This window comes from Plectrocnemia conspersa, unplaced genomic scaffold (assembly GCF_051122295.1).
Source record: "Plectrocnemia conspersa isolate PC_06_02 unplaced genomic scaffold, ASM5112229v1 ptg000013l, whole genome shotgun sequence".
NCBI classification, from domain to species: domain Eukaryota; kingdom Metazoa; phylum Arthropoda; class Insecta; order Trichoptera; family Polycentropodidae; genus Plectrocnemia; species Plectrocnemia conspersa.
The window spans coordinates 15980634-15992876 of NW_028277177.1; the positions used below are offsets into that span (position 1 = coordinate 15980634).

At 28.3% G+C, this 12243-nt stretch overlaps 1 pseudogene; it reads left to right on the forward strand.

Annotated features, from left to right (window-relative positions):
* The first annotated feature begins 909 nt into the window (after window positions 1-909).
* Window positions 910-2981, forward strand: LOC148227410 (zinc finger MYM-type protein 1-like; annotated as a pseudogene).
* Window positions 2982-12243: the final 9262 nt, after the last annotated feature.

The window sequence follows — 12243 nt, forward strand, 5'->3', positions numbered from 1 at the left end:
TTTTAGAGTTTGTTAATACTCTTGGAGAGATATTTCGCACAAGGTGAAACATCGAAAAATTTGATAATTGAACCGGCTTTGCTTTCCAGAAATTAACATTGAAATAGGCTTTTCATTATAAAAGAGTAAATTTATTATTTTATTGTCTAAACTTTAAAATCTATTATTTTATTAGCTCTACACTCTAGAATATAAAGTATTAACATAAAGATTTTTTAGCAAATACTATTGTAATCAATTAGTGGAAGTAGAATTGTATGTTTATGTTGCTAAGAATGTTATGTTTGTCTTTTAAGTTAAGACCATTGATGCTCCTGAAGAAAGTGCAATTTTGCAGTTTGTAAATTTATAATTCTCAATTTTCTACATTACGAAGTGGTAAGTTCATTATGTCTAATTATTATAAATATGCATTTTTTTTTTGTTTTTTATTTAAATTTTATTATTTTTTTAATCCATCCCAAGATGAAAAGAACGAGAGATAGCGGCGCTGCTTATAGAAAAAAGAGAAAAGAGAAGGAAGAAGAAATATAAAAAAGTAAAGGAGCACTAATTAAATACTTCAATCGTGAACAAACAAGTAATACTGCACGTGAAGAAACTACTATTGCTGCACCTGAAATAAATCCTGTATCTGAAGAAATTATTATTACTTTGCCAAGTTCAAGTTCTTCCACTACGAGCGATGAAGTGTCTGAATTTAAGGCTGCTAACTTAAAAGACGCTGGTCTATGGCCAAGCAAAATTAGTGATCATACAAGAATCTTACTGGTACGCCAAGGTGCATCTGTGATCCAACACCTAGATTCAGATTTTGGTGAAACCATTCGTCGAGGTTCATCAATTAAAGGACGGAACAGAAAAATAACTCGCGATTGGTTTTTTCAAACCTTGCCAAATGGCGAAAAAATGTTACGGTCATGGTTAATATACTCGCCTTACAAGAAAGCTCTCTACTGCTTTTGCTGCAAAATATTTCCAGCTGAAAATTGTTCGAGTTTTAATTCGTTAGATGGATTTATTACTTGGTGGAAACTTAATCCTAAGCTACTCGAACATGAATCCAGTGTGACTCACGTAAAAAAATTCATGCAATGGAAGGAGCTGGAAATTAGAATTACTTGCGGAGCAACTATTGATAAAATAGAACAGGAAGCTGTTGAAAATTCTGTTGGAAACTGTTGAAGAAGTGGAGACATATTCTTTCAAGATTGTTGGACATAATTAAATTCTTAGCGAAACAGAATTTAGCTTTACGGGGTCATCGAGAAGGAAATGACTCTGAATTTAACGTTGATACTGAAAACACAATAAATAATAGAGGAAATTTTTTAGAACTAGTAGATTTGTTGGCAAAATATGATCCAGTGCTGAGAGAACATATTCTAAGAATTAAGCTGGGAAATAAATTCACCTTATCTTATATGTCACCTACGATTCAAAATGAATTTATAGAAATTTTGGGAAATAAAGTACGAAGCAAAATTTTAGAACAAGTTAAACAAGCCAAATACTATTCTATAATATTCGACAGCACTCCTGACATTTCTCATAAAGATCAAACGAGCCAAGTTTTGCGTTACGTAATGATTGATGGAGATAAAGTGAAGATAATGGAATCATTTGTCGATTTTATCGAGACGAAAGGTAAAACCGCCGAGAATATTTCGACAATGATTTTGGAGAAATTAGAAAATGACGGACTTGATATTCAAAATTGTAGAGGACAAGCATATGACAATGCGGCTGTGATGGCTGGAAAATGTACTGGTGTGCAAAAACGCATAAAAGAAATTAATAGTAAAGCAGAGTTTGTTGCATGTACTAATCATACCCTGAATTTGTCCGGTCTACACGCAGCTTCAGTGGCTATTAATTCTATAACTTTTTTTGGAGTTTTGGACCGCCTTTACGGATTTTTTTCGTCCTCCACTCATCGATGGGATATTCTGACATCGGTGACTTCCCAAAGTCTCAAACGTGTAGTAGAAACTCGATGGAGTGCAAGAGCTAAAGCTGTGAGTGTCTTAAAAAAAAAATTCTCAAATATTTTAAAATCCTTGGAAGATCTGACTAGCGAAGAGGAAAACATATGCACAAGGTCGGAAGCTGGCGTACTACTTGGTGCGTTGCAATCCTTTTCATTTTTGTGTTTTCTCGGCCTATGGGAATCAGTTCTTACGGAAATTAACGAAACACAGATTTACCTTCAAACCAAAGGGATAAATATACAACATTGTGATGTAAAACTTAAGGCTTTAAAGGCATTTTTAATGGAAAATAGGGATAAGCTAGTGGACAATGCAATAATATATGCCAAGGAAATTTGTGTTGATCTAGGAATTGTCATGGAGCGTCAGCGTCGGTGCAAAAAGAAAAAAAGAATGTTTGATGAAGGATCACATGATGCTGAATTACCATATGAGACTGAATTGCGAAGAGAAATGTTTTCTTCTCTGGATAGGGTGATTCAAGAAATCAATACAAGATTTGAACAGCTTCATGTTCTTGCTGAGAAATATGGATTTCTTGCTCCGTCTAATCTTTTAAACGAAAATTATAATTTTCAGATAAATGATGATCATGATGACATTAACAAGAAAGAGTTTTTTGTTGAAAGACAAAGATTAATTAGCTTCGTCGCTGCTGCAGCCATGAAAGACAAAACAGACTCATTGAAGAACTTTTACAATTCATTCAAAAATACAATCTTGGGAATTCCGTTCCAAATATTGTCATTCTATTACGAATTTTCCTTACAATTGCTGTAAGCGTGGCTAGCTGTGAGAGAAGTTTCTCAAAATTAAAATTAATTAAGAGCTACTTAAGATCATCGATGCACAGTTTACGGTTGAGAAATCTCGCTATATTATCCATAGAACAACAATTAACGGAGGGAGCAGACTTCGATGATGTCATCGACGACTTTGCTAGACAAAAAGCAAGAAAAGTAATCATGTAAATGGTAGAATATAGTTTAAGGATATTAACGCTCAAAAACAACTAAAAATTATCAGTTGATGATTGTTATATTAAATTACTGTTTTTTTTAAATAATTTTATACCAATTTTATATTAATAACTTTTGCTTATCTCTTTTATGTAGTATTTAATATTTTTAGTTTATTTATTTTTAATATTTTAAAAATTGTATTTTTGTGTGTATTTTATGTTCTTATTATTACTATGTTCTTATTATTATTATTATTATTATTAAATTACAGCGCTTTTTAATTTTTAAACAAATATAAGTATTTTAATAATTGTATATTAAATTAATTGTAAAATTAATTAATTGTGATTTATTTAAATTTATTATTTGACAGAATATTGTAAAAATCCATACTTATTATTATTATTATAAAAATTATACACATATATTTGTAATTTTTAGTTTCTTTTATTTAAGTAGAAATTTAAAATAATTAAGTTTATTTTTATAATAATACATGATTTGTTGGCTAATTATATAATTAATAAATTTTTGTGTTTTTTTTACTCTGTAATGATATGTTGATTTTGTCGTGTTTTATATAATACTATTTAATATATTGCATTTTATTCTATTATTTAAAATTAATTATAATGATAATTTGACAATTCGTTATTTTATTACATTTTTTATTGTTTTATAAAACACCTTGTTTAAATAAGAAAACAAATACTACATACAAGAATAAATAATATGCATATAATATGTGTAGGGTATTTAGCGTAATTGAGAAGTGAGGCAAAGGGGCCGCCTGTTCCGGAAAGTTTTTGATTATTACTTATTAACTAAGTTACAGATTTTTCGGAAGGTCAGATTTTGTTTTAAAAAATGTATGGGGGGGGGGCAATTTTAAGGATCGCCCCGGGCGGCACACACCCTAGCTACGCCACTGCTTCCTACAAATAAATAGCAAATACAATTAATATTCCCTGAATTGCCCACTCAAACTAGGATATTATTATGTTACTGATATCCAAAATTTACTTTAATATAAACTATAAAACTGTAAACCATACATTATATCACAGAACATATGTACTATTGTGACCGGGCGTATAGTTTTCCATTATATTATTTAGTATGGTTTTACTTTTTATTATTAAATATATTAAAAAACAATTAATATAATAATTTTATATATCACAGAATAATATTAATATATTGTTGAGAGTACATTTTGTCGATGTAAACGTTAACCGTTTTACAAAAATAATATTGCTCTATATATGTCACCCATCCAAGTAATTACCAGTGCTTTCTAGGAATTTTCATATAATTGCAAAACGTATTATATACTAAAATATATAAATGTGCAGCCTCATGAAATACTTTGGTCGGTATTGTTATTACTTTTGCACCCAAAATTCAGTAGTTTTTAAAACTATTGACATGAGTTATGAGATAATTTTTTTTATAAATTTATAAAAATGCCTAATCACTAACTTTTAACCACAGAAAAGAATCCAGACATTTATTATAGATTATATATGTATAGGAATATACACATATAATTATAATATGACATTATGTCAGTTTGTGCCGGTCCTGCGCTTTTTGGTCGTGCGTATGGGTGTTTGCATGTGTGAGTGCATATTCGCATGTATGTATGGCGCTATTTATCATATCAATCAGAAAAGCTTCAAGATTTAATAATTTTATCGTTTTTAAACAATGTAAATGTACATTAAATTATAATTAGCATTAAAAAAGAATTTCACTGTGGCGCGTTATATCATCATTGGTCAAAATCGGTTGCCGCACAACAGGGGTTAATTTTATGATTTTCGTTTTTTAATAATAATTATAATTTTTTCCATTTTTTCTTCTTAAAAACAAGTGTTGTGTTTCAAAAAATGTTGATATTGTTATAGACATAAAAAAATTGGAAAGTGTGCCAATTAGCATATCAGTTAAAGTGCATTAGGAAATCCAAGATAGGGAGTGGGCCGTCAGGTTCGGCGATAGTAGGTCCACTTATTATATACGCTATGTTTAAATTTTAAATATAATTATTTTGTAGTTTTAAAGCTAGCAATAATAATGTACACAATAAATATTTATGTATCATTAAAAAAAATATTTTCATATTTACGTTGTTTTGACCACCTTGTACCTTTTTATAATATAGGACTAAGGTTAAGCTAAAGGTACATAAGTACCACCTCGCAGTTGCCTCTTTTATGTTTTAATAATTTTTATATAGCCTATAATATGTATTTTTATAATAAATAAATATACACATTGTTTAAATTCTTAACCGCTGATTACATATCATTCTGTTCAGTGGTATTAACCTTGAGAACAGCATTTTCAGGTATAATAATAAAAAAAATTACATATGTTAATATAGTAGTTCATACTATTTGCGGAATTTAATATTATGTAAAATATTTTTCTGATTTTTGTCGGAAACACAATAGACCGTTGCTTATAATAGATTCAATGTTTACTTATTAACACACGAGTGGGAGTAAAAACGTTAATCCAACGTCATTGAAATGTAGACTTTTGAGTTAAATACCGCGTTCGTTTGCCTTTCATGTTAAAATATTAAAGGCGAAACTTCAGAGCGTTATGTTTGTTGAATAATGAAAAGCCTCCGCGTAATAAACGCTAAGAACAATGCAAAATTCGAATAAACGATTTTTTCACGGAACAAATAAGGGGCATACGAAATAGCCTACTGTGTGAAAAAGGCGGGTTGGCCGTGCTTTTAAAATATGCAAGAAGGGAAGCTGTAAGGTTAGCACTAAACGGAAGTAGCGCAATGCAGGAGAACATTAATGAAATCAAGGTGAACATTTGCGGTGGAAAGGTTGGCGCAATATCCTGCCGATGGCGGTACATTTATGCTGGCACTAATTAAAAGTTCTTATGTTGAACGCACGTGCATGGGGAGTGCTTAGAAAAGTTTTTCTTATTTTTGCTAAAAGCTGTGCCTAACACTTTTTGCCATTAAAATACAACGTATTTATAAATATACTTTTTAATTTCTGGCGTTAAATTTGTGTTCCGAATATTTATTTTTATTAATAAATATTAGATAATAAATTTTAACGTAAAATATGTTTTAATGTTTATTATTATATTTTTGTTCAATGTGAATTCAGGTGGTGGACGGAATAAAAGAGATTATTATATTTTTTAATACAACATATCATTCCTCAGAGGCTAAATTTTAAATGTGTATAATAAATACAATTCAACATCAAAAATATAAACATCTGTGTGTAATTATTATTTTTAATAAATAATAATTTAGGGGTTTACAGCAAAATACTACTTCCTAATATATGGTAATTTTAACATAATGGAATCAACCTTGCCATTTTGTTGTTACTAATAATAAAATAGAATTATTCATAATATTTATTTTAATATTATAGTTTGTGAATTATATAAGAAAAATAAATTGCTGGCTTATGACGGTATCTCCAGAATCTTTTTTAAAATTTTCGATTTATTGTATTTGAGTATTTGAGGATTCTAAATTCAATTTAATTCTAGATTTAAGAATTGAATAGTTCCTCATAGTAAATCTGAGCATCTTGGAAGATTCATTGCAGACATGTAGAGAGATAATTACAGACTTCAATGATTCTTCTCCCATTTGCATTTTGTGCCCCAAAGCGATAAATAAAATTAAATAATTAATCGGACCTCATAAAAAGCAAAGTTTATAATAACTTCAACGCTAAGAAAGCATTTGAAAATTCAGGTTTTAGCTTTTTGACCTTATCGATTAGATAATCACAAAATCCATTAGAAGCGAAAGTCAAATTTCTTAATAATCTATTTTAAGACTTTATCTATTATTTTACCAAGAAGGAAAAAAATTATCGCAGCCTAAAAGCTTTTACTTATCGCTTCGAGTACTGCGAATTTTAAAAGTGAAACCACTATTTGTTATTAAATTCTTAAAATGCTATTATCAGGAATATAATATAAAAGCTTTTAATAAATAATAATTTCATCATACGGAATTTTAAATTATGTCAACACAACAACCGTATTTAACCATAGGTATTTTTAATAATGAATAAATATTGTTTTATTTTAAAAAATATGCTAGTATAACCAGGCATAACCTGACCTAAATTTAACTTTAATACGCCATATTGTTTAATAAATTAAATCGTAATTAAAATAAGATTTGATTCGGACATTCATGCCTAAGTTTATTAACCTATTTAAAACCTATGTCAATGTAATTATTGCTCTTCACTATCGTGCTCAAATTGCCATACAATTTTTGTATGTATGTATTTAAAATATAATGAAAATCTAACTATAAAAATAAAAACGTAAAGAAGAACTCTTGCATAATGTTTTGTAACCAGTGTCACGAATTAAATTTTATAGTTGTCATTGTTAAGAAGCTATAAATTGAATTAAGTTATTTGGTTCAGAATTTTTGAAAAACGAATTATATATGTACGTAATGTTCATTTAAATATGTGTTTAAATTGAATGATTAATTAAGATACATTCCTTTAGATAAATTTAAAAACTTTTATAAAAAAAAACGTATATATGTCATGATTTCAAATTTACACAATTTCTCAAAATATCTCCTTGTAAATAAATTTTCAAACATATGCAATAAATTAGATCTAAGTGCGTCGTATAGGTACGTCAGTCGGCTTCCCATCGGACCTAATCATAAACCCCTCGATTATTACTGGTAAGTGTATTCCGAGATATTCATCCTCCGCTAGGGGGTAAAAACGAGGAAATTTCCACAGCCTCCCTCGTACCGCATAAAGGGAACATAAAGGCCGCTGATGCATGAACGATGCCGAAATCTTTTATGCTGTCACGGGCTGAAAGAAGCCACGAAAGCGGGTTTAACGATCACTAAACGTGTATAATGCCTTGCCGATTTAACTTCATCATGCTGATGTCATTTTGCGAATTAATTCGCCGCCGTCTCTTGATTAAACTCTTTGACGTATTAAAATTTATAACCCCACTAATCCATTATTGTGTTATTCGCTTTTGCGTTGATTCCGTTACGGTGACGTTTTCAGATTGCGACAATTCCTTAGGTTTAGTAAGTGACTTACTTCTTCATAAAATTAATAAAGGTTTGCTAATTTGATTTTGCATATTTAATTTAAGTACGACAACCAGAAATATAAGGCTATATATATAAATATACGGCTAATGCAGAATAATACATTTATTACCTAAAAATTATTTAACATTTTGATTGAACTATTTGTAAAAAGTTTTCGAAAATATTTATATATATTTAAAAAAGCATTATTACGGAAGTTTAATATATTTGGTCAACGCAAAGACATATTGAAAAAAAAAACATTTAAAATTTTTTAAAAACAGTTATTTTAGATATGTCGTATAATTAATGTTTACCAATATTAATTCAAGCTATTCAGCAATAATAATTTTTATACACTAATTACCAGTAGTGTAAAACATTTTTATAATAAAGCTTTGGAAACTTGCATATTTTTAATATAACAATAAATAAAATACATAATCTTGAAATATAGTTATTTAAATTAAGAATTATTATTCTTTTATTTTATGTATTAAATACTTTTTTTTATTAAACGACTATAATATAATTTTAAATAATTAAATTAGTTTTTTAAATTATTCCGATAATTATTTTATTAAATATTAAATTTAATATAAATTTAAAAGTAATATATTAAAAAAAGGTTCTATTATTCTTAAATAATATCAAAAACTACAAGTTTGTAAGTAAATAGGAGTAACCTGATAAAAGTATTTACACATTTTTTATTGTATTTATTAAACATACATATGCGGGGCATAATAGATTAACCCTTTGATGAGTATCGCCGTACATGTACGGCGGTCAATCTTTCACTGTTTTGATGTACCCCAGAGAGCTTTATTTTTTTTATATAATTTAAATGTTGTATATTTACATATATAACTGAATAAATAAAATACATTATAATTATAATTTTTTTTTTAACAATTTTTTTTGTAAATAATTTGTATACAAAATAATACCTCATACGATACTTTAAACAATACTCTGAAACGCATTCGTTTAATCGCAATTGCGGTAAACGCATACAAATGATTTTTGATTCCATATTCTAAGCATAAAATTGTAACTAAAACTAACAACGCTTCAAGTAACTTTATAATTTCTAAATAAATTTTAAAGGGAAAATTTATGCTAAACGATAGTAAAAGTACACAATAATTACCAATCACATATAGTATGAATAAAATATATATAATAAGATTTAGTGAAAAGGGAAACAATATGACTTTTCAAAATTAAATCGAGTATGTTTATAGCTCATATATCCAATGATTTTGAGACTAATATATTAGCGCTTTATCTTCGCCAGACAAAAATAAAACTTTGACAACCACTGCTTGCATACATTCATACCTAGGTATTCATGCATGGTGTCAAACGATTACGTCGCGATGCTACACGCAAATTTCATATCAACGTCACGTATTGCCCTACCGTTTATTAGATTACGGCGGTTAGCGCGCGTCGCGCCTCATATGCGGATGTGTATAATGTTTTCGCCAATATTCTTAATTACGTCCCTCCTGTGTATATCGCGGATCACGTACGCAAATTTTGCAAAAATGCCCAAGCAAAACACAGCTGCCGATTACGACGTGCCCTTCGCCTAATGCGACCCAATAACTGCGAACGTTGCACGGCCGATTTCTCGATCGACGCTTGAATCGTTTTTCATATTAAAATTTTCTACCCCTTGCCGAGCACTCAAGTATAACCCATTGAAAATTTCCGGTTCACTGTGATAAGGTTCAGAGTTTCTTTGCGCGACGGTTCTCAAGAATTTCATATGCTTTGCGCTCTTGACGTGGATATGAACAATTTTACATTTAAGCGTGTAAATAAACATCTAAAACGTAAGTTTTTAAAGAAAAACACATTATTATTATCTTAGTGTAGGGCTCTACTAATTTTTGTAATATTACACTTTTCAACAGGATTGACAAAAATATCTTAAAACCGCAGCAGAACGATTCACCTATATGTCATAAAAAATAAGTTATTTATCCTACCACAGCTAGTCGAAATTTATACTAAAAGCAACTCTTCACTTTACTAGTAATTAATTTTTTAATAGAAAACTCGAATACGATAAACTAGATGAATAAATTTAAACTTTAAATTTGATTATGAAAAAATACTTCACGGATAATGGAAAATATGTTTAGAGAAAATAACAATGTACTATTAATTTTGCACGCTTCATAGTCAATAAAAATTCGTCATTTTATTTAACTATTGAAAATATAATATGTATACTAAATTTACAGCGAAAATGAGTAAAATTTTACACTTTATGCGGAAAGTGAAAATATGAAAATAAAACTCAAATATAAACCTCAGTTTTCATTAAACAATTTAGCTACATATGTATATATCTAAAAAGCCAATTATTATATTATACATACATATGTATATATAGCTATGTACTATTTTATGCATATTATGTTGAAAATATTTTTTATGGCATGATTTAAATCAAATATCTGGTTTATAAGATGGCTGACATTTCTTATGCTGTCAAGGTTCCACAATTTTGCGTTCTGCTATTTTTATACAATGGTTCTACATAGAAAAATAAACATAAAATATTACAAATTTATAATCTTAATAATTGTATTATTGATTGTAAAGAACAGAATCATTACCGAGTTGTTGTATAAATTAAAAAATAAATGTGGTCATTGTGAATTGTTTGTTTAAAAATTTAACAATTTTAAACTCACTTTAAGATTTAACCATTTAAAAAGTAAACGGGAAAGAGCGCCGGAAATCACTCAACCCCCACTCCGCCGAAAGTGCAGGACCGCATTGACTATAAAAGGCGCCCGCACAACTTTAAAATCAGTGCGCCCTGTACTTTAGTAGCGCTTACAAGTGTGCCTTTGTCACGTGTCATTGAGCCTTACAACTGACGCGTAGTTTAAATTAAGAAACCTGTGATTTAGTGAGATAAATAAAACAAAGTGAAATTGTGCTTCATAAATTTGTGATCGACCAACCATTTCTGGGTGTATACAGGTGAATATAAATTTATTTTAATAATTTATTATAATATGTTCTTAAAAAATTATCTATTTAAGAAATACCTAATATGTATAAATGAATAAACTCTGATGTTATTTTTTTGTAATATTTTAATATTTTCAATAATCAATTATTACGGGTCAAATACAAAAATTTAACAAAGTTTATCATAATGTCTTATGATAAATTTGCATTATTTAAATTAAAAATGAATTCTGCTTTTATTATATTTTGTATTATTTATATAAAAACACAACAAAAAATAAATAATTATTAAATCTCCAATAAACCCTCAATATATTTTTAACTTAAGTTGATTAAACATTACATAAAAAGATGACTAAATCATTCTACGCACAATATAGCATACAATATGAATATACAGCAATTTTTCCAAGGTAATTTTTTAAATATTTTTAGAATAATAATACAAAATTACATAAATCACTAATTCATAAAAAAAATAGTACAAAAAACAAAATAAGCCCGAAATCACCCAACCCGTACACTGCCCAAAAGTGCAGAGCCGCATCGAAGTGAAATTGTGCTTTTTATATTTGTGGTCGCAAATCATTGTTGCATATATAATAAATACAGATGAATATTATATTGATTATGATAAATTGTGAACCGTTTGTAGTTATTTTAAAAACAAAACACACACTAAAATAATTTTAACGCTGCATAGTAATAAACACTAAATATACATTTAGGTAAACATGTTTATTAATTATTAATTTCTAATATGTTATTTTTTTCTAGGCAAAATCATAGAATAAGCAAACTAAAGTGCTAAATATAAGTATAACACTTTAGTCTGTCTTATTTTTAATTTTTTTTTTCGTATACTAGAGTTCATATTTTAGTAATTGTAGAGTTTTATTAAAAATATTTATAAAAAATACAATTTATAAAAACTTATAATTAATTATTTTGAAATAAAATGTTTACTCACTATAGTAAACATCTTCCTACTTGCGCGTTATCTTACTTATTTTTTATGTGCATCGTGCCAGAATTTCCCACATTTTAAAAAAGCACCACTTTCATTTTACAAATTAGAAATTTGGAAAACCCAGTAATCAGCCCCTTATCTAATAGCAGATAATATATTATTATGATGAATATTTTTTAATGCCGTTTATTAATAAATACCTAATATACTTGTAGGTAAACA